This window comes from Mus musculus, chromosome 17 (genome assembly GCF_000001635.26).
Source record: "Mus musculus strain C57BL/6J chromosome 17, GRCm38.p6 C57BL/6J".
NCBI lineage: Eukaryota > Metazoa > Chordata > Mammalia > Rodentia > Muridae > Mus > Mus musculus.
Genome location: NC_000083.6, coordinates 69,960,130 through 69,982,081, shown reverse-complemented (window position 1 = coordinate 69,982,081; position 21,952 = coordinate 69,960,130). Strand labels below are relative to the sequence as shown.

General features: G+C 41.8%; 1 protein-coding gene across 12 annotated transcripts in view; it reads right to left on the bottom strand.

Moving 5' to 3' along the window:
• Dlgap1 (DLG associated protein 1) overlaps nt 1–13,009 on the bottom strand; it is an 852,341-nt gene extending 839,332 nt beyond the window's left edge. For 8 of the 12 annotated variants that reach the window (XM_011246406.3, XM_011246407.3, XM_006524169.3 and 5 more), the window contains exon 1: nt 12,412–12,484. The gene's annotated coding sequence lies outside the window, so the exon portion shown is untranslated. Of the gene's footprint in view, nt 1–12,411 lie in introns of all 12 variants that reach the window. The other 4 variants (NM_001360665.1, NM_001347411.1, NM_001347412.1 and 1 more) reach the window with 2 other exon arrangements.
• Between the last annotated feature and the right edge of the window lie 8,943 nt (nt 13,010–21,952).

Below are 21,952 nucleotides of genomic sequence, written 5' to 3'. Positions count from 1 at the left end.
GAGAGGTTTCATAGAGTAAGGAAGCCCCACCATGAGTATGAGTGACTCCAGTATATCCACCATGGGGACTGAATGTAAAGGAACACCAGGAGATCTGCCTAGCTCTCTGCTTACTGGGATTCTCAGATGGGAGGAGTCTCACCTGCATGCTCCTGCTACCACTACCACAGACTCTGATGTGCCCTCTCTGCCTTGGCAGATGGTACCCTCTTAACCAGGAGCCCAAAGAATTTTCTCTTCAACAATGTTGCTTTCTGTTAGTTATTTCATCACCAAGACAAAATAGTGATTACCAACCGCATCTTAGTAGAACTAATTTCATTTCTCCTGTGTCCTACACACATGTACAACAGCAACTGGAAGGAACTAGGGAAAAAAAATAAAGTACCACTTTATAAAATGTCCAAATAACCTCCTTCTTGGCCATGCAAGCTTCAAAGTGAAATCATTTCAACCCAGAAGAGTATATATCTTTCAGGCAGCTAGTAACACATTTCAGATAGCTATCAATTTCGCAATATGATAGCCTTTTAGGTTCCCACTTCTCCACTCTGCTCTCTATTTCATTTATGCCAATCAAAACAGGACAACGGGTTAGGCACCAGAGAAGCATGGATCCTAATACAGACCCCAGTTGATTATCAACTCCATTGGTGATAGTTCTGAAATCCAAGAAGCTAGTTACTAAACTATATCACTTTCTATATAAGGCTAGTGTGAATATAAAATAGTTACTGATAAAATGGGCTTAGTACATAGTACATATCGAATAAAACATAATGTCTATTATTATGACTTTAAGTTTTGCAGGGAATGTCTCTGTTGCTACAGTTAATGATGTACTGGGATATCGAAAACCAAAATCACATGAATCTTGTGATCCATAAACCCTGGTGGCAGATGCAAACATATGAGTTCCAGGCATATCCGGGTTACCTGGTGAGCTAATGTCCAAGCAAAGCTTCCGAGAGAGATTGCCAAAGGGTTGAGGACACGCAGCTCAGTGGGGGGAATGTGCCTAGCATGGGCAACAACCTAGAGTCAATCCCAGAACTTACAAACAACAGAGCAAGCACAGTAGAACAGTAGGAGAAAACAGAACTAAATAGTTAGAATGGTGAACCCTATCTCTGGGCAAGTCTGTTACTGTGAAAAGAGAAAGGAACAAAATAGTGCCACCAACGAAAACGCAATAGCACGCACACACTTCCTGCAGAAGCTTCTCAAGTCCAAATCTCAGAATGAAAAGATCTGGACACCTAATGAAAAGGAGAGATGAGACTTCATTTGTTTTCATTCATGGTAAGTAATCGAATCCCTGATAATTTCACTGTTACTTCCCCATAGATATAAGAAGTATGTAACCACAAAATATCTTGTGGTTACCCACACCTATAACCTTGACCTTGAGAAGGCTAACTCGAGGGACAGCTGGTTAAAGTAAAGATGGGGCTATATAAGAAGACCATGTATCTAAAACAAAATAAAAATACAAAGATATATTCGCTGCATTTCTTTCCAACCTGTATAAGTACCACAGCTCCACAGGGGCCAGATTTACATCTTTTGTTATTATTTTACTATTATTCAAGGCTAAATTAAAATAATTCAGACCAGTGTATGTCACAAATATTTGTTGAATAATTATTGTCAGTTGAATGAAAAAATATATAGGGATGGAGGAATGAATCAGTAATGGTCCATTTTACAGTGGGCATCTTCAGCGCATGAAATAATAGGTAAAGAAAGATTAGGAAAACGTCACTACCCATACCTCTACTGGGAACTTAATCATGAATAACCCTCTAGACATCTTGGCTGTGGAGACAGAGATAACTGAAACAGCATCAATGCACATGGCTTTCACTCAGTTCTGGTATTATACCTGGACAATGAGAGCTGATACTGGAGTGTCACACGGTGACCTCACTGGCAGAGCCAGACCAATCCCACTCCACAGAAGATCTTATGACAAGTGATGACAGTCACAGTTTAGAATGGACTTTTTTTGTCATAAACTTATGACTTTCATTAGTGTGTTTTTGTGTGGTTTATAGAAGATGAGTCAAGAAGAGCCTGGGAAGACTTAGTTAGAAGCTACCTCCTTCAGGAAGGGTGGTCTCAAAGGGGATGAACTACTCAATCTAAATCTACTTAGCTTTTGTGGTTCCATGGAAATTTTACAATAGGTTTTCTATTTCTTCAGTTACTCCAAGGTATGCACTCATGTGTGAAGACTTGGAGCTAGGAGCCTCAGATGAGAGACAACATTCTTTATTTTTCTGAGCCTAGGTCACCTCAGTAAATAGGATCTTTTCCAGTTCTATGCATTCACCTGAAAATAGCATGATTTCATTTTTCTTTACCATTGAACAGTATTCTTTAATATAACATTTTCATTGTCATTCACTGGTTAAAGGATATTTATGTTGTTTCCATTTCCTTACTGGTGCATCAATGAGCATGGCTGGCAAGAATACATAGAATAGGATGTCAGAGAAGCTGAGCTGACTGAGCATGGGACCATGGGCGATGTAGGGGTAGTAAACATTTGTCTGGATGAGCAAGCAAAAGCCATCAGAGTGCAGGACCCTCTACCATCTAGGATCTATGTGTCAACAGGAACAATTTGTTCCATACAAATCAAGATACAGTGGCACCTTTCTGCCAGCTTTCTCCATTACTCATATCTCATTCCACCTTAAAAAAAAATACATCATCTAACCAAAGTAATTAAAATTTACGCTTTGGGTGTTGCTCCAGGTGCACCAAACTGTTCTGTGAGAACATCTTCTCCTAACAAAGTTAAGTCTTCCTAAGGGAGAAAGTTACATGCAATTTTCATTGGCATCTCCTCATGTCGGAGGACACAGCATGCTATAGGACTTGTCGGTTGTGGGGCTGTGGGTGCTGCCCTGTGGCTTCAGAACTTACACGCTGTGCAACTGACACAGGAAAGCTATATCTCCACCAAGTACAAAGACTATGTGCTTGACGAACACTAGCTCCTATTAATTGCTCAACAAGGCTTTGTCTGTCGCTGTGACTGGGTGATAAAAGAACATGAAATAATCAGATCTGGGGTGAGATTTTAGTAGGAAAAGAGCTCCACAACTAGATAAGTCATTTTAAGCTCTTTATTCAGTATAGATTTGATGTAAAATAGATGGCTGGCAAGTTAGTTCCTGTAGATAAAATCCACTATTTGGAACATGCTTTAATTGGTCACCATGGGTCCAGCTTTGAACTTGATACTTTCTACAGGTTGGCTCATTTAATCCTTTCAAATACGTTGAAATCTAAGTTTAATGATCCTCATTTTTTCAGATGGGGAAACTGGACTCAATGAAATTAGTTTGCAGAAAGTCATGTAATTGGTTAAAAGGACTGGCACAGTGAATCACACTCATGAAGAGACATGGCATTTTCCACAGGGAAATACATAAACACTGGCCAGTTCCAAGAATATACTGACCCACCTCTAATTAACATTTCAAATTTTATCATTTCAGAAACTCGGGTCTATTTTTTTTTATTTATAGGAAATATTCAATCTTTCTAAGTATCACAACCAAATGATAGCTCCAAACACACTCAGAATTTCAAATTTGACTATGTTCCAGTAATGGTCCTATCCCAATAACCTCAAAGTCCAAGTTTCCCTTTAGCCTGTGTCATCTTCAATAACTAATTACCAATCGTCAAGAAACCAGCTGTTACCCACTAAAACTATTGTTAGGTATTGGGCTTAGGCCAGAGATTCAAAAATACATAAATTAATTCATCACTGAGGGAACTTAATATCTAGTGGTATCCACATGTATAAGTCATAACATAAATTATCCAGTTTAATACAAATGGAATTAAGAAGAGAGTTCCAGCTACAAACGGCCATAAGTGTTTCCTATGAGAGATGATATTTGTCTGGGCTCTAAAACAATCAGGTTTTAAAAAGTTTGCTCATAGTATGTAATTCACACAGAAGGAGAGAGAGAGAGAGAGAGAGAGAGAGAGAGAGAGAGAGAGAGAGAGAAAATATATGAATCCTAACTCCCCTTGGCATGGTCTGGGAGAATCATCTACCATAATTTGTCATATAGGAAGAGTACAAATAAAGGTAGATAAATAATTAAGGAAGGCCAAAATGGCCAGTGGCAAAGGACAAATTAAGAAGTGATGCTAAGTTACAAAGGCAGCCAGGTATGCCCTTTGGCTCATGTCCCAGTGATATCTCTGAAGTCACACTAGGGACAGCACGTGCTTAGGTCTTGGGGAGATGAGTGAGATGAGTGAGAAGTAAGAATGAATGTGTTTGGAAGTCTCAAGTCTCATGAAGACTTAAGAAAAATAAATCTTGCAAGGTATTCTGAAGTAAGCCTGTGATTCCAGTATTTGGGAAACAGAAGCAATGGATTGTGAGGGTGAGGCCAGTCTGGGCTACATTGTGAAAACCCTACATCACAGCTTTAGGGGAAAGGAAGAAAGAGAAAAAATGAGGGGGAGAGGAAATGGGAGAGAAAGAGGGAGGGAGAGAGGGAGGGAGGGAGGGGGAAGAGGAAGGGGAAAGAAGAAAAAAGGAGCAAAGAAACCTTGAGGCTAAGACATCCTGTTTAGAAGCTTCTGTCCATTCCAGACACAAAATGAAGTCTTGATGCTTGTGAACAGCAGAATCCACAAAAATCCACCCGTTTCCCTCTAACTTAATGAGGAATTCTCAAATTTGGGATGTAATTGAAAGTGTTAAAAAGTAACCACAAATGTTAATGCCTTAAAGAACTCAATGTAAGAGTGGAGCTTTAGTAGTTTATGAGAAATGAGAGGATAACTTCTTGATTCCTTCAGACTCAGTAAAGGTTTCCTAAGCTACCTATAACAAGGGATGATCAGGTCTGAATCTTGCAAAACTTAAACATTTTACCACAAGACACCATCACAATAAAGGCAAGCCACAGAGTGAAGACCACTGAAATTCATATTACTGAGAAAGAAACATCTGACATCCAGAATATCTAAACCAATGAGTTTCCAGGAAGAAAAGTAAGAGAGTAGACATTATATGTGTAAAAACAACCCCCACAGATCCAAGTGCCAATAAGAAGGAACAACTGGCCAATGTCCTTAGCGGTCTGGGGGGAAAAAAATAATGCTACAACAAGATACCATCTCCCATTCACAAGATTCGCAAAATACAAAATGCCTCACCAAGGGTTGGCAAGAATATGGAACAAAAAGACTCTTATAGATTGTTAGTTGACTATAAATAGATGCTACCAATTTTGGTAATCAGGCAAGATCTGCCAAGTGTGCAGGTAAAATGCTTCCTCTTGCAATTACTCTCTCAAGCAATGCCCCAAGGAGCTCTCCTTTGTTAGCATAAGGGAGGGCTTCTGAATTCAAACAGTATCCTTATTTGGAAGCAGCTTAAACACCAGTCAAGGAAAGACTGCCATGTTAATCATGATTTAGCCATAGAATAGATTACTATGGAGTAGCAAAAAAAATCCAGCAAACTGAACCTCTACATGGCACATTTCTGAATGATAAAAGAGAGCTAAGCCACATGAAGAGCAGCACTATTTGACATAGACATGAAAATCTAGATACTCTAGTTGATATGGCCAGTCATACAAACAGAGGTCATGCTCACCTCGACCCTCATCTTTCCTCATAGGTAGCCAAGACTGCACTGTGGACCTGGCAGCTATAATGACTTGCAGTTGGCAGGACAGGATATCCAGGATGCTGGTCTGCCTCTCCATAGCTTTCAAATATCCCAGAAGCAGAGACTGGGGAGGAGCAAACTTTCATGTTTAATAATAAGATTTTATTTTTAAAATGTTTATTGAAGGAATACTTAGAGGGCTGCACTCTCGCTTAGTTTGGGATGTTAGATTTGGATACGAGCCACAAAGGAGACCATCACAGTTGGTGCTGAGTGCTTGCACAGAACTCAGCCTCGAGAAAGTCAGCTGAAGCTGAATGTGTGTCTCTCACCACTGGGATATGGTTCATTCTTCCACTCTCTATCATAGTGTGCTTCCTACTGCTGTGACCAATGCTACCAGACAGCAAACTTGGGGAAGAAAGTGTTTATCTGGCTAACAGCTCCATGTCCATCGATGAGGAAGGGCAGGGCAAGAACTCAAGCAGGAACCTGTACACCCGAAACAGAGACCACACAGAAACAGTACCTCCACCTTGTTCCTAGGCTCACATTTAGCTACCTTTCTCATAACTCCTAGGACCACCAATGTGAGCTGGAACTTCCCACATCAACAATCAAGAAAAACGACACCAGGATAACCTAAAAGCCAATCCAATGGTTGCATTTCCTCATGTGATGCACCATCTCCTGGGTGTCTCTCGTTTGTGTCATCTTCACAGAAGACTAAGTCCCCAAGGTACTTTTGTTTCCTTCTATATGCAACCTTATAGACACTGTCCCTGTTATCCTGTGAGCTTCTGGACTTCAGAAACAGAAAATCACAGATTAAAATGAGGTACACATGTGCCAGCCTCCCCACTGTGGGTGACAGGAAAGGAGATCTGAAAGGTGAGGCAAAAAGAAATTGGGCAAGCCATTGATAAGTTTGCTGTACATAAGGAGGAAGAAAGAGAATCCTTATTAATTATTATTTGACCTATAATCTTACCTCTTTACATGAAAAGACTTCAGGCCCCTCACTGGAAAATATAGCCATTGATATGACATACTGACCACTCTGGAATGTCTCTTGAAGGTATTATCCAAGTAAGCCTAGCACTAAACAACGTGGAATCTGATCCTGCAAAGTGAGCCATGCAAGAAACAACAAAACACTACCTTCGAAGTTATGGTCTCTGCACAGCTGGTACAGGGCTCCGCACTCACTCACTTATTCAATTATTCAAATGTTCACACAGCTGGTACATACTGACAGTTTACCAGGAGCCCTGCACTGTGCTAGGCATCAGTGGTATTGATGAGCACACTATCCTTAGCTCTTGAGGTCACAGGAAGCCTGTGGGGGAAGGTGGCCATCCAATCATACCATCACCAGATGACAAATCCTCATTAACTTTAAATGGATAGTGAAGAAACTATACAACTGTCACAGAGTATCCAGCTGGAGAGCTTCACTAATTAAATGACTCTTCATTTGAGGTGTAAGCAAGAAGAAACGATTTAAGAAACTGTGTTTCAGGGAGAGAGGGAAAAGACTTTTCATCACATTTCACCGGAGCTCCAGAATCAGGTGGTGCACCTCGTCTGAATTGCCCAGGTGAAAGAGCTCACACGGTAGAGTTCCAAATGAGCTAGGGCTTCCTGATTCCCAGATGCCCTCCACAGTTAAAGAGGAAAGCACAACCTTTCCTGGGACAATGAGAAGGTTGCCCTGCATTCTGGCTTCAGGTATGAAGAATAGCAATGAAGGAGATGAGTAAGTCCTGCTGTCTTCCTAGAACATGGTGTGATGAATCCCATCAAAGAGGAGCTGTTTGCAGCGTCTGAGACAAGAGCAAAATGCCATTTCCCTCCCTCGAAAAAGCCAGCGTGTGCTTTTATAAAGAAATCTGGGTGATATCTAGCAGGGAAATTTCTAGTCCAGAAATAGACTTCACACTGACTATTGACTGAAATTGAAACCAAGACAGAAAAAGTACCCAGGGAATGGGCAGTAATCATGAGGTTAGTGTAGGGGTTAACGCCAATCTGACTACCACATACTCAAGAGCACTTGCCAGTAGTAGAAAGAACAGGGAAGTTACTCCAGTAGATGTTTTCAAATTAGCTAAAAAGCCATGCCACAGAGTAAGGCGGCAGAGCTGGAAATGTGTCCTGAGAGGCCCTCTCGCAAGCCGCCTGAGGGAGCCCTTTAAATGTCTCTGACAGCCTTGGTGCTGAGATTCAGATTCAAGGCCAGGGAGATAAGCAAGTCACAGCTCGGTCCCTCCTTTTCTAGTTGCTTAGCCATGGTTTCCACAAGCTCGTCGCACTGCTGAATATTAAGGAGACCTGGCAAGGTTGGGCAGCTCCAAATGACACACTTCCTAGCTTGGCTTTGTATAGTTGCTTACTAATCTGACAAGAAACACTGAGAGAAGACAGACAAATTGTCAGTGACAACAGATGCAAGGTATAAGCAAATAGGCAAATAAATGGTTTCCTTTCTGACAAATTCTAGGAAGAGAGAGGAAAGTGAGTTTACAGTTTTCTTTACGTATTCAGAGCATAGTTATCTAGTTTGCAACGGAATGGAAAATACTAAAATACACAGACACACCCCAGCCACCCTAGCTTATATGGTAACCAAGTGTCAGGGTGAGGGTCTTGAGGGAACTACTTTTCTTAATTGGGAAATCACTTGTTTCCCCGTAGTTATTAACTTCTACAATGGGGAGAAAATAGTAAATATCAATCAGAGAAATCAGAAGTCATCCGAGGATGAAAATATAAAGCCTGGCCCCTATCACTTATTAGGTGAAAGGCTGGGAAATTGGGTCAGCACCTCTGTGCAAGACCAATTTCAAAGCCAAAGCAAGGAGCAGTGGGCCTCAGAGGATGGCCATTCACCATTCAAACTGCCTGATATACACATCCACTTTGTTGTTGTTGTTGTTGCTGCTGCTGCTGCTGCTCCTCCTCCTCCTCTTCCTCCCCCCCTCCTCCTCCTCTTCCCCTTCCACCTCCTCCTCTTTTTCCTCCTCTTCTTCTCCATCCCATTGGCTGTGTAAGTTTGTACCCTCAGGGTTACAGGGAAGGAAGTCATAAATATAAACGATAAGAAATGGATATGGAGTGGAGTCAAGGTTCTCGTATCTGGCAATCTGCCACTGTCCTCTGTGGTTGTTTAAACTGAGGACATTAGAAGGCAACTTGCAAATCTTCTTTTCTAGGGAATGTTTCAGGTCTTCCTGGCAACAAATCTTTGAAAACTCCTGATAGGGACCAAATCTAGGGGAAATAACCTTCACCAGCAATGAAGAGGAATCAGGCTACACATTCTCCCGTGACTTAAAAATCATGAAGGATGTTTTGAGGAACACTGTAATGAATCTTTCCTTGGAAAACCAAACCAAGAGCCCTTAGGATTCTACGAATAAGCAACCCAAGACCTAGGGTGCTTTAACCCCAAATGTTCTCATCAGCACAAAAATTTTCTGGAACGCTAGCAAAAGGCCTTTCTGATAAAATAGCCACCTAATTTTTAAAAGATTTACATTTACAATTGTGGAAATGTCTATGGGTATGTGCACCTGAGAGTCCAGAAGAGGGCATTGGAATCCACAAGTTTGGAGTTATAGGCTCCCCAGTGTGGGTGCTGGGAACCAACTACAGCCCTTGCAATAGCTGTGTGTGCTCTTAACCTAATAGGTTTAAATTAATCATAGACCAACATACAATAGGAATACATTATAATTATGGGAAGTCACTACGGAGATTTTTAAGATCCCCAATAACCTGGTTTTGATGGTGTAGTTGTGAACTCTCTTATTTCTTTACTCTCTTTCATTGACTGGTTGGGTTCCCTTAAAACTCAGGACGTGTACGATTTATAAAGAAAATGAAATCTTCATGGAATCTTCCAGTTGGAAGCCTCTTGATTGAAAGCTAATTCTCTGCCTTCTGAGACAGCTTAACACAATTGAGGAGAGCAGTCATTAAAGCAACACAATGTGAGTTTGAGTTTATAATAGAAACAAAGAGCAGCACTTTGCTTTTCTTTCTCAATTACAAAGTATCGAGGAAATGAGACATACACCTAGACAAAGGAAAACAGCAACCCGGAGTACACAGGAGTTTCTTATTTAAGAAAAAAAAATGTGGCGCATAACTTTATCAAGCAGTGGTCACACCACTACTGTATTGTCCCTGAGTTATTTATCAGACAATCCTGTCTGTGCCGTGTTAATTTTATTTAAAATATCAGTCTTGATGGCTTTCGGGAACAAAGGTATGCACTTAACAGATCCAAACCTCACTGTTTCTGTCCCTAAATCTGGATGCAGTGAGAAACACAAATCACCAGAATTTAGAAGGCAAAGCAAGTGGGTTTGTGGGATTTCCCTGCATAATATTGTGAGGTCCTCCTTCCACTTGCTTAGAATGACTGCTGGTGTGATTCATAATGTTTTTAGTTGATGCTTCTAGAATAAGATGAATCTTGGAGGGAGAAATGAGAGGAGCTCTGCCATCAAAGTCCCCACAGGGAGTGCTCATGCCCTTGTCCTTCCCTCCAAGCACAAAAGCTTGAATATAATTGGAAAAGTTTTGTCGGTAAAGTACTCAGTAAAGTACTTAGTAAAGATCTTTCAAAACGTTTGTTCATTTTGCCAAGATTTATGTTGCCCGTGTTTTATGTTTTTGAAAGTTCATACAAATATACAATATATTTTGGTCATGTCCCTCTCCCACTCCCTCCCCACGTTGCCTATACTTTACTTAACAGCAAATCTTAGAATCACAGAGAGAGAGATGCAAAGGTGATCTTTAAAGCTTAGCCTGCATTTGCAAGCCTTTTTCTCCTGCAAGGTTACTTATTTTCCCTTAGGCAAGCCACTTAGCTTCAAAGATTTTCACAGAATCTCGGGCCTAGAACTTGGAATTAGTACTTAAGGTAGTGGCTTGTGCAAACTTTAAACTAAACCAGCAAATCCAAAAAATAATGAAGAAGCAAGCTATGGACACCAGATTTCTATTCAACCTCATTTCCTTCCAACGTTTGAATTCTCTGGGCCCAAACACAGCTTTAAAATTTTAAGAACTTAAATTCTGAGCATGTTTTGAATGTATTGGAATTCCTTTTTTAACAGCGTTACACGAAGACCACTTTCCTCTGGTATTGTAGAAACTAGAACGGTTTCATCATTCCTTGCCTGCCTGTCATTTCCATCTACGTTGGGATAGACACTATTGTTATCTACACAAAAAACGATCAGAGGCAATAGCAAGTTGCTTCCTGAGACTGAAGTCGTGATATAAATAACTGTCCAAAAGCTGTTCTTTACAGCACCTCCTTTCTGATCTAAAACAAACAGAAACAAAACAAAAATGGACTGGGCATGGGTGCCAGATGTTTGGTTTTGGACTTAAATTCCGTTCCCTACTTCTAAGCTTTAAGTATTCGTTATTTCCATTTGAATGGCCCATCATCTTCTTCTAGGAAGTCATTCATGAAGACCACAAATGCTAGAGAGCTGTCTCTTAATTGTGACTTTTATTATCCATCTTGTAATTCTGTTGGAACTTCATTTGATAGGCCAGGAGGCATGATTGGCAGCCTCTGGGGGCTCAGAACCAGTTTCTCTATGAACAGTCTTAAGGGGGAGGGGGGTTCATTAGAGACATAACCTCTCACCCGACAGCGATTTGGTCCTCCTAAGTATGCCACCCCTCCTGTTCCACATGCTCTCCCCTTCTTAGAAAATTCCGCAGCGCTCCAGGCCAGGCAAGGGGTGAGCAGGCATCCTGGGCCAGCGCGACGCCCTCCGGGCACAGGCGCTCAGTGCCTCTGGGGCGGGCACACGGGCCCCCTTCCCACGGCCTCATGAACAACGTGAAGACCAGAACCGCTCGCTCTCTGCGGGTCCTGAATGCAGGGTCTTCATAGCCCTTAAGGTCCTCCTCACAGCTGCAGCCACCCCTCCATGAAAGTGCAATTTGTTATCTGGCTCAACCCGGAGCAGGGAGAGGTTCCCATTGGTCCCGGCTCCAGCGCCAGTCACTTATCTGGTCCTCGGAATACAGACTCTCATCGCCCGCCACGCCACGCGATTCGCGGGCAGTTGGCCTCAGAGACTCTCCGGAGACCCCACCCCCCACGACCCTTTCTCTCTTCTGTGTTTCTCTGTGCCACTGTCTTTGTGTCTTTTTTTTTCCCTTCTTACACACACAGGGAAGGGGTCGCTCTTCACAACCAATGCCAAAAGTGTCACACAAAAAGAGTGCAACAACTTGCTTTGCAAAGGACTGGGGAGCCCCTGGCGAAGTCCCCTGCAGTGAGCAGCTGCCATTGCCTACAAGGTGCTGAACCGGGTATGAATTTGGCTGAAGCTGATGGAGACATAGGACCCGCGTTCTTGTCCCTTCCCCCGCCCCCTCCAGGGACCCTGTCTCAGTTAAAAATCTGTCCCTTCTCGAACACCCTAGGGAGCTGCGAAGATCCTTTGCCCGGGGAAGGGTATGCTGGTCCCAGGAATCCCAGGGTCACCACGGGGACCAGACGTGCTCCCGGGGCAGAAGTCATGAAATTGAGAGAGCCGGCCAATGGCCAGCAGAGGCGGCCCGCAGTCCCTAGGATGCGAGGGCTGCCGCGACCTCGCAGCAGGAGGTGAGCAGCAGCCACCCAGCGCGCCACCGCTGCCACCGCTGCCTCCGCCGCCGCCGCCGCGCACGCCCCAGCCCCGCCGCGCAGCCTGGCATTGCCTTACCGCTGCCCGCAGTCTGTCCGTCGCTGCTCCGTCCGTCTGTCAGTCCGTCCCACGAGCCTCGGAGCGAGGACCAGAGCAGTGAACCCGCAGTACGGGACGTTTCTCAGCGAGGTGAAGGGAAGGAGCCCAAGCAGGCGCTGAGGTGGCGGCAGCCGCTCGCGCCGCCGGTCCTGCCGCTCCCCGCCGGCGGAAGGTGGCTGCGAGGCCGCGTCCTCGGGCTTGCGGCGCCCGAAGCGCAGCGCTCGCCTCTGGAGCGGAGGCTGAGCGCCGGGACGCGGCGGGCAGGGGCGGCGAGGCTGGGCTGGTCACCCGCCCCTGGGTGCATGTTAATACGGCGGGGAGGAGGAGTCCCGCGCTTCCTCCGCCCAACCACGGGAGCCGGCGGGCGGGCGGCGGCCACGGCCAGAAGCCAGGCGCTCCCACCCGCTCCGGCTGCTACGAAGTGGCCGCTGGCCTTGGTCCTGGCCAAGGCACGGGCGTCCCGGGCCGCGGGGAGGCGCTGGCGGCTCCCGGAGGGTGCGCTCGCGCCCGCTCAGCCTCCGTCCGCAAGTATGTCCGCGCCTTCCCGGGAGCGGACGCCAGCATCTCAGCCCGGAGCCAGGGGCCGCCACCCGCTAGTGGGCGTGACCTATGCGTACCCTTGCGCTGTATCTTGGGGGGAAGTAAACTTCCGCTCCTGACTGCCCAGCGTTCTTTCCTTACTCTGCAATTCTAAGTAGAGAAAGCAGACCTTGGCACAGGGTCCATCCGCAGACCCTGTCTGAGGGCAAATGGTTGTTGGAAAGCTCTCCTTCTCTCCATCCTCGGAGCCCACAGTAGAAGTAGCCCTTGAAGTCACCACTTAGGAAGGAGACACATGGACTCATGCATCATAGAAGGCTTAAAACCTGACACCAACACTCAAAACCGTTCTTCTTTGGCTACTCAGCTTTCCTCATCTTTACAGCTCTTGGACAGGTTATATGGATTAGATTAACCAATGTATTTTTCATTCATTCACTATTTTAATGAAAGAAAAGAAAAATGAATTCTGTTCCTTCTGTTCTCTGGCTTTAGTAATATTCACGTTTGTGAATATTGAACACTATACAACTAAGCTCGGAAGGAAGGAAGGAAGGAAGGAAGGAAGGAAGGAAGGAAGGAAGGAAGGAAGGAAAGGAGGGAGAGAGGGAGAAAGGAAGGACCCACCAACATCACGGAAGGACCAGGGTAATAGGCAGGTTAGCTGAGAATTTAAAAAATAAATAAAACAAAGGCCAACATGTCACTCAATTACGAACTCGCACAGTGCGGTGCTCTTCTCAATACTACACTAGGCATTAAGTATGACATTCAGGATCAACATTAGCATGCTAAACTGGTTAATTGTGGCTAATCGCTATCTTCCTGTTCATTTCCACTCCCAAAAAGAAATGGCATGTTCAGAGAGAAAACCCTTTGTTCTTCAGCTCCCAGGGACGACATTATGATGAAAAGTATATAATCTTCTTTATGTAATTGTACCCAGAAAGTTATAAGACTTAGCATCTGTTTTGTGTGCTATCTAATTATAAATATTAATAGAATATTCTTTTAAAGAAAACACTTCTAAAAATGCACGGAAGTGAAAAGCAGTTTCCATAAAAATATGACTCAGATAAATAATCTCCACAGTTTCGCTAAGTGATTTTCCACTAAAGAGAGAGAGAGAAATTAAGCTACTAAACAGAGGTAAACTCTTGGCGTTCTAACAAATATCCCCAACCAATTCAAGGATGACAATGTAGGGATGCTGCCCTTCCTATCTGGCTTCCAGAAAAGGCTTCTGAAAAGTCTTCATAAATAGAAAAGGGCAACTACAGGGGTTTTACAGGCTTAGAAATATGTTGAATCCAAAGATATTTTAAAAGTAATGCCATCTATTACAGAAAATATTCATAATTATTAAGCCTTAACATAAATTAAATAACTTTAGTGAGAACAAAATAACTTACAACTTACCAGAAACCAAAATTCTTTTGTGTCTTCATTGTGAATAGGTTTTTTTTTCATACAATAAATTCTCTATACCTCAATGGTAGAGTATTTGATTTCAGAAAACAAAATTTGAATGTCTGAATAATAATCTCTATACAGTATTACTTTTGTGAAGATCTTCCGAGTGTAGTGTGATAGAAATCAAAAACGATTAAGATAAGTGAAAACTGTTCTTCAGAAAGATAGGCAAATCTTCCAGAATTAGAGAATTGTAGTTCAAACCCAGTGTCAGTAGCAGGCAGGAATTGACACAGTGCTCACAGGGAGGAATCAAGAGAGCTAGAGAGAGTTTAGATTGTTATCACAGACTCACGAAGAGAGAACGTCAATGGTTTGTTCTATTCTCCCACCAATGGACCATGACTTATCATTGGCTCAAGTGTCTGAACATCCAGGCTTCAAAGAGGCATTGACTGCTTGGCTGTACCAGGAGGAAGAAGAATACATTTGAGTCTTCTGTGTCCATGTACATGGCTATACCAGTCTTTCAGACGACATGGGATTAGACATAGAAAATTCATCAAAATAAGATCAGAGAGTTCATAGAAGAAGAATTTGATATTGGATTAAAAAAAAGGATAGACATCTAGTCCATTGACTGGCTATTGAGTTTGCATTATAATTGCTATATGTGTGCTTAAGAGGTCACCTATTCCTGCAGTCACTTTGAAACAAATAATATTTTATAAGGAGAGCTGGTAGCATTTGTCTTTGTTGTTATCCATGTGCTTGCTTTTGTTTGACTTTTAAAATGTTACTTAGTATCTACCATGTGAATAATTATTTATATAAGTAGAATATAAGCCATGCACAAGCGAGAGCTAGTCAGCTGTGATCCTTTCTGTCATAGTGTGTTAACTGAATAATGCATGAAAAGATGTCCCCGGTCAATGTTGCCTTCTGTGGGAAAAGAAACTTTGTAGATAAGATTGAGTTAAAAATCTTGAGACAGAAAGATTATCTGCCTTTATTTTTTGAGTCTTTATACGGACAATGGTCTCTATCAGATGAGGGTTAGGGAATGGAAAAGCAGGAAGCAGAGGTGGGATTCTGCAGTCTGTGAACCCTGTATTTAGAGGAGAACAGTCATAAGGAATGTATGTTTCTGAAGCTTACAAACCAATAGAGGAACAGCTTTCCTCAGCAGCCTCTAAGATAGAGTGGTATCTTAGGATCTCAATTTTAGCCCACTTCACCTGATATCAGACTTCTGACCCGCAGAGCTGTAAGATTACTTGACATGTCTTCTAGCCACCAAGTTTGTAGTGATCATCAATAGTAGCCAGAGACATGTCATATAAACACTTCACCCAGCTGCACACTCCAGTTCCTGAAGATGCACTCTGGTGAGTAGGCTGCATGAGAATGCTCTCTAACCATGTAAGTCCCCCCAAAATATTTATCCTCTTCTGGAGGATAAACATTCTTTATCCTCTTTATCTATTCTTTATCTTCTTTCTTGGTGTTGGCTAAGTCAGCAAACATGATGGCAAGAGCAGGACATTTGAGACCACAGGCAGACAGATTTCCTGCTGGGTAATCTCTCATTTTCTATCTAAAGAAAAATGGTGGCATTCTGCCTTGACCATGGCATGGTGAAGCAGGTAAAAAAAAAATACAAGTAAACAACCACACAGTGAAAGAAAAACCGAAGGACTATCTGAAAAGTAACCATGAAAGACGTGAGTGTCTATTTTAACTGGGAACTCTTGTATATCTCCTTCCAGTCTTTACATCTCCACTAGGCTTAATATTTGTGAATCCCAAAACCTGCTAGGAAAATCCACCTGAATTTTTCCAGATACCTCGGGATTAATATATCATCTACTTTCCCCTTCTTTTAAACTGATTTCTCTTCCTGGCAATGGGTTCAGCACAGAGGTAAACCACTTGCTCAGCATTTTTAAGGTCTTTTGTTCGAGGCAGTAGTGAAAATTAAAAAGACTTATTGTATTCACCCATGACGATATCATCCACCAGGTCACCAGGACTTACAACAGAGAACTACACAGTACAATAGACTTCACACTCACAAGTCAGCCTCCATCCACAACCACGGTTGGCCTCTTCCTCTGTTTAAACAGCTCTTGAATCCATCTTGATTTCCATTTCTAGTATAGAAACCTATTGGGCTTCCATAGCCTCCTACCTAGGCACTGTAATGTCTTTCTCAATCTATTTTCTTTAATGTAGATTTTCCTTTTCTTCAAAAACAATGGTATCACTTTAAATATGTATATTAAAACAGAGTTTTGGCCATACAATTGTAGTCACAGTTATGTATCTATGTGAAGTATAAGTCCTCATCATGATGCCCTTGACATGCGCTGGCTTCTTCCTTCTGATCTGAACCTGTGCCTTCACGGCTTGTGCATTTTCTTTCACAAACAGAACAGCTCTCTATTGTACTATTGATGTGGCGCCGTCTTGTCATACATGCAATGTGGTGTTTTGTCATACGTGTATGGTAGGATTATCTCAAGTCCTCTTTGTTCTGTTTCTTCTTTGTTGACTAAGACTTATTTCAAGAGCGGCTCCTGCCGGGCGGTGGTGGCGCAAGCCTTTAATCCCAGCACTTGGGAGGCAGAGGCAAGAGGATTTTTGAGTTCGAGACCAGCCTGGTCTACAAAGTGACTTCCAAGACAGCCAGGGATATACAGAGAAACCCTGTCTTGAAACAAACAAACAAATAAACGGATGAATAAATGAATAAATAAATAAAGAGTGGCTCCAAGAAAACCTTTCCCTCAAATTATTAGGTTGTATCAAGTATTACCAATACTGACCATGCCTATCACATGCCTAACACATCTATCAAATGCCTATTATGTATTACAAAGTTCAGGTCACGTTGTGTTATGTTTATGAGATTCTGTCCTTATTTAGATAAACAACAACTGGCCTATCACTTGTCTTCCACAGATAGTCAATATATATTTGCCATTTTAACTGATCATAACAGTTTTAAGAATATTTTATGATGTCAGTCTACATCTTAATACAATTTAATATAAGTCCATGTGACATAATATTAACCTGCCAGCAGTCTTAAAACCTTAGCATGCTTAGGAAAAGAGAATCCAATCAGAGTAATGGCATAAATCAAGAAAAAGAACAAGGTCATAGGGAAGAGAGAGAAGCAATAGAGAGGACATGTTAGAACACAGATACTATGAAGTGGGAAAGGGAGAAAATGGAAGGTACTCATGGGGAGGGGGAGGGGTTGGGTGTCGGGGAGTACAGATGAGCATCAAAGGAGAGATAAATGGCACTAAGGATGTTTGAAAAGCTTACAATTGCTACCCTTTTAATTGTTTTAAAATTTATTTAAAGTACATATATATGTATATTTTTATATATGATTTATTTACATATATATATATACATATATATGTATGTTAAATGGAGTTATGTAGTATGTGATGATAGCACTCCCCCCCAATCATCAGGAAGCATAGACTATAAGAAAAAAAACCCTGTGCCAAGCAAGAGACACCTCTTTTAGAGCTTGATCAAGACATCCACAGGATTCCCAAAATGCAATAAGCCATTGACATTTCCCTTGGCTGCTTCACAGAACTCAAAGGTAAGACTCTGCTGCTTAAGAGATTACACATTTTGATCTTAGGACATGGGGGAAATCTAGATGATGATACCGACTTGGAAGACTCCTCCCTGAGGGGGCTGGGGGAGGGGATTGTCAGATTATCAGAAGGTGCTCTACAAGCTGCCAGAGGAAAAATGCTAACAACATTTCTACTTCGCTCTAAGGCCTTCACACTATGAAGATGACTACCCTACAAGATATCTCCAGTGGAGTAATAGTGGGATGTTTATCTTGGAGAGTAACCATAGCTGTCTGATGGGAATTAAGGCCTATCCAATAGGGGTAACTCATGCCTGGTATTATAAATGCAGCTAAGAATTGAGGCTGAAGAGGTCATAAGCCCCTAGATGAGAACCTACTACTGACACTTCCCTAAATTAATATGACCCCCAGCTGTGTTCTAAATGTCTATCCTAACATTCACACATAAGTGCATCTCTCCCATCCCTCGTCAAAGACACTTCTGTTTATCACAGATGGGGGCTACTGCAGAGATCCAAGGTAAGGAAAAGAGTAGTGATCACGGTAAGATAATCCCAAATTGGAATGTTTTCATACAACCCCTATGTCTAAGGCTAAGGGAACCTCATGAAAAGAGGGAAGAAAAGTTGTTAGGATCCAATGGATCAGAAAAGTGCTGCAGGATCGTGTCTTCAGACAGCAATGCTGAACTCATAACAAGATGGTTGCCTGGAAAAGACCACACCAGTGGGCAGGGTCAAATCAAATATGGGCAGCTTAAGTGGGTCCCACTGGACATTCGCTGCTAAGGGAGGAAGACTCAACTTTTCTTCAAGGACAAGCCAGCCCTAGGTAGGTTTCCTAATCTTAAGTGCACAGCCCTAAGCAAGCATACACCTGAAAGCAACTCTAACTGGACTCAGTAGGCTCTGTAAAAATAATAGTTATAGAATTGATGGTCAAGAATTTGAGAGGGGTGCGTTAATAGGAGTTGGGAGAGGGGTGGAAATGATGTAAATAAGGTATACTCATGTCTAAAAGGAATTAAAAGTTTAAAAGAAAACAAACTTTCCCCACAACAATTAAAAACAGCAACAGCGACAAAATGGATCCAAAACTTGCCGAGGACCAGGTGTAGATATTCTGTCCAGATTTTCCTTTTAATAGATAGTGCAGTGAAATGTAAATTATCGATTTTGGTCTCAAATGCTTTTCAGTGAATGTTTTGGCTTTAGGTATTATTTGATATTTTTATGAGGACAGTAAAGATATTTATAGAAATGTTAATGCGGGGATGATGGGTGAACTTCTGCTCCACACTGTTATCTATGTACCCCATCATTCCCATTGGTGGATCTGTCTGTAGCTTTGTTCTGAGAGAAAAGCTTTCCCCAGGAAACAGAACCTGTAGAGTTTCCATGTCTTTGATTTCTATGCTTAATTTTAAAATAGTAGTAATGGGTTTTCAAAAATTTTTATCAATTTCAATATTTCAACAATTTTATGTTGTTGGGTATGGCGGAACGTACTTGTAATCCTAAATCGCTATAAACTGAGGCAGGGCGATAGTGAATTGGCACTAGACTGAACTGTGTAGAGAATTTCCATCTTGAACCTACAAGCTGAAGTGTATTTTCCCCAGTCCGGGACTTAGATGATCTCACCATGCCCTGATTTTCCTCTTTCCTTACTGGCACTCCTGCGTTGTGTCCTTCATGAGGAGACCTCAGGAGGGAAAAAGTCATAGTCAGGACATTGGGAGTCATTGTCACAACCACAGAAAGACACAGAGAAATCCACACTTCTGCACCTGAATATGAATGGAATGAAAGAACGTTTCCATTTTAGCAGCACAGAGCAACCGAGCTATCTTCCACACAAGCTAGCGAAGTCTCACCCGTTGCAAACGTAGATCCGCCATGGATGTTCACAATGAAGGGAAGGCTATGTCATTACTAGTCAGTCATACCTGGATTCCATGTGAGATTTCAGAAGCCAGAAATAAGTGGGCTGAGCCTCTTCCGTGCCTTACCTCGGCGTCTGATTAGTCACCATCTGTTATCAGTTTCTTAAAACAGGAAGCTATTAACTTCACTCTGAACCTTAAACTTTGAGTAAATTTCTCATCTTCAATATAACATCGAAAATCTTAGATACAGCACGCGAAGTCATTCACAATCACCTTTAAATTACCAAAATAAGTTACTTGCATGGAGTCACTGTGGATTTTTGGACTGGGGTAAAAACTTTACTAAAATCATTTTAACTCACTGGAAACAACAATTTCAGATAAGAAAAATAATCAAGGTATCTTTGGAAAGTAACTTTAAAATATAGACTTTTTACCACGTAAGACTACCAGCAAAACAGAGGTGTAAGTAAGAAAAAAAAAAAAGAAAAGAAAAGAAAAGAAAAGAAAAGAAAAAGGAGCCCTTGTAATTAGCAAAACTAAACTAATATTGTGAAAATTTGAAGGCGTAAATGTTTATATTTTTTATGTCAAGGAACCATAATACTTAACAATTCTGCTTTAAGCTTTTTTTTTTTTTTAATTTAGGAAGACGTTTAATTTATTGAAGTGATCATATAATTCTGTAGTATTCTAATTTCTCCAGAGACATAAATGTTCTTGACAAAGTACATTAAGTAAAATTGGTCAAAAACAAGCAACAGCATCAGGATTTGACCCTTGATTTGTTCCATGAAATACACCCATACAGCTGAAGGAGTTCCCATATTATTATTAATAGCAATCTGTTTTCATATTAGGTTTAATCTGTCTTCCTGATTTTTAAGTTTGTTGTGTTAGGTGGATATACTCATATTCAGTCAGAGGAAAAATATTTTAAACATGACCATCAGTAGAGATAATCCAGAAAAGGATAATTCATAATGTTGCAAAAGACAAAATTATGTTGTCTTTTGCATAAGCCAACAATTAGACTGTCAAGGAGCACCCATGAGAATTCAACTGTTACATCACACTGTTTACATTGTTGTGCAATAAGGAAAACATCTTTTATCAGTGAAGGTGGGTGTAGCTCAGGAGAAACAAGTCACTTCCTAATGTTTGCATAAAAAGATAAGACATGCGTGGAAAGTTCTGTGAATTTTTAAACTATACTCTCCTATGAATAGGGTTTTTTAGATCTAAATCTGTTAGAAGATGTATCTTGATTCTCAGATGCATCAAACCCAGTCATGTATTTTAATATTAATATCTATGCTAACATACTTTCAAGACATTAAAAAAAATAAAGGGGGATACACTTGAAAGACCCACAACGTGAGGACTCGCCCACGTTCTGACTCAGGAGAGGCGACACCCCAAAATCACCCACAAGAAATGGTCTTGTTGCAAACTGCAAGAGGATTTCTATTCAAGAGCGCTCTCGGGCCCACGGTCATACACCACGCAGGGGTAGAGGACCGTGGCGCGCCGAGTAGCTGGGTAAGGGGGTATTTAAAGGAAGAAACCACAACTCAAGGAAGTGGGGAGGACATTGTTGGAAGATACCAAAGATACCAGGTGGGTGGAGGAATGTCACTATCTGTTTTATGATTAGCATACCTTTACAAAGGCCACATTCCCAAGCCTGGGCCTAAAGGCCTAGAATTCTGTTTTTACTTTGTTATACTTTCACACTCAGGTATGGGACACTAGAAAGACTAAAGTTGATTTCCTGGGGATTAGTTCGGCAATTCTGTTTCTATTATTCATTAAAAAATATTTTCTGAGATCGTCTTCGATTTCTTTCTTCAGAGACTTGAAGTTCTTGCCATACAGATCTTTCACTTGCTTAGAGTCACACCAAGGTATTTTATATTATTTGTGACTATAGTGAAGGGTGTTTTTTTCCCTAATTTCTTTCTCAGCCTGTTTGTCCTTTGTGTAGAGGAAGGCAACTGATTTGTTTGAGTTAATTTTATATCCAGCCACTTTGCTGAAGTTGTTTA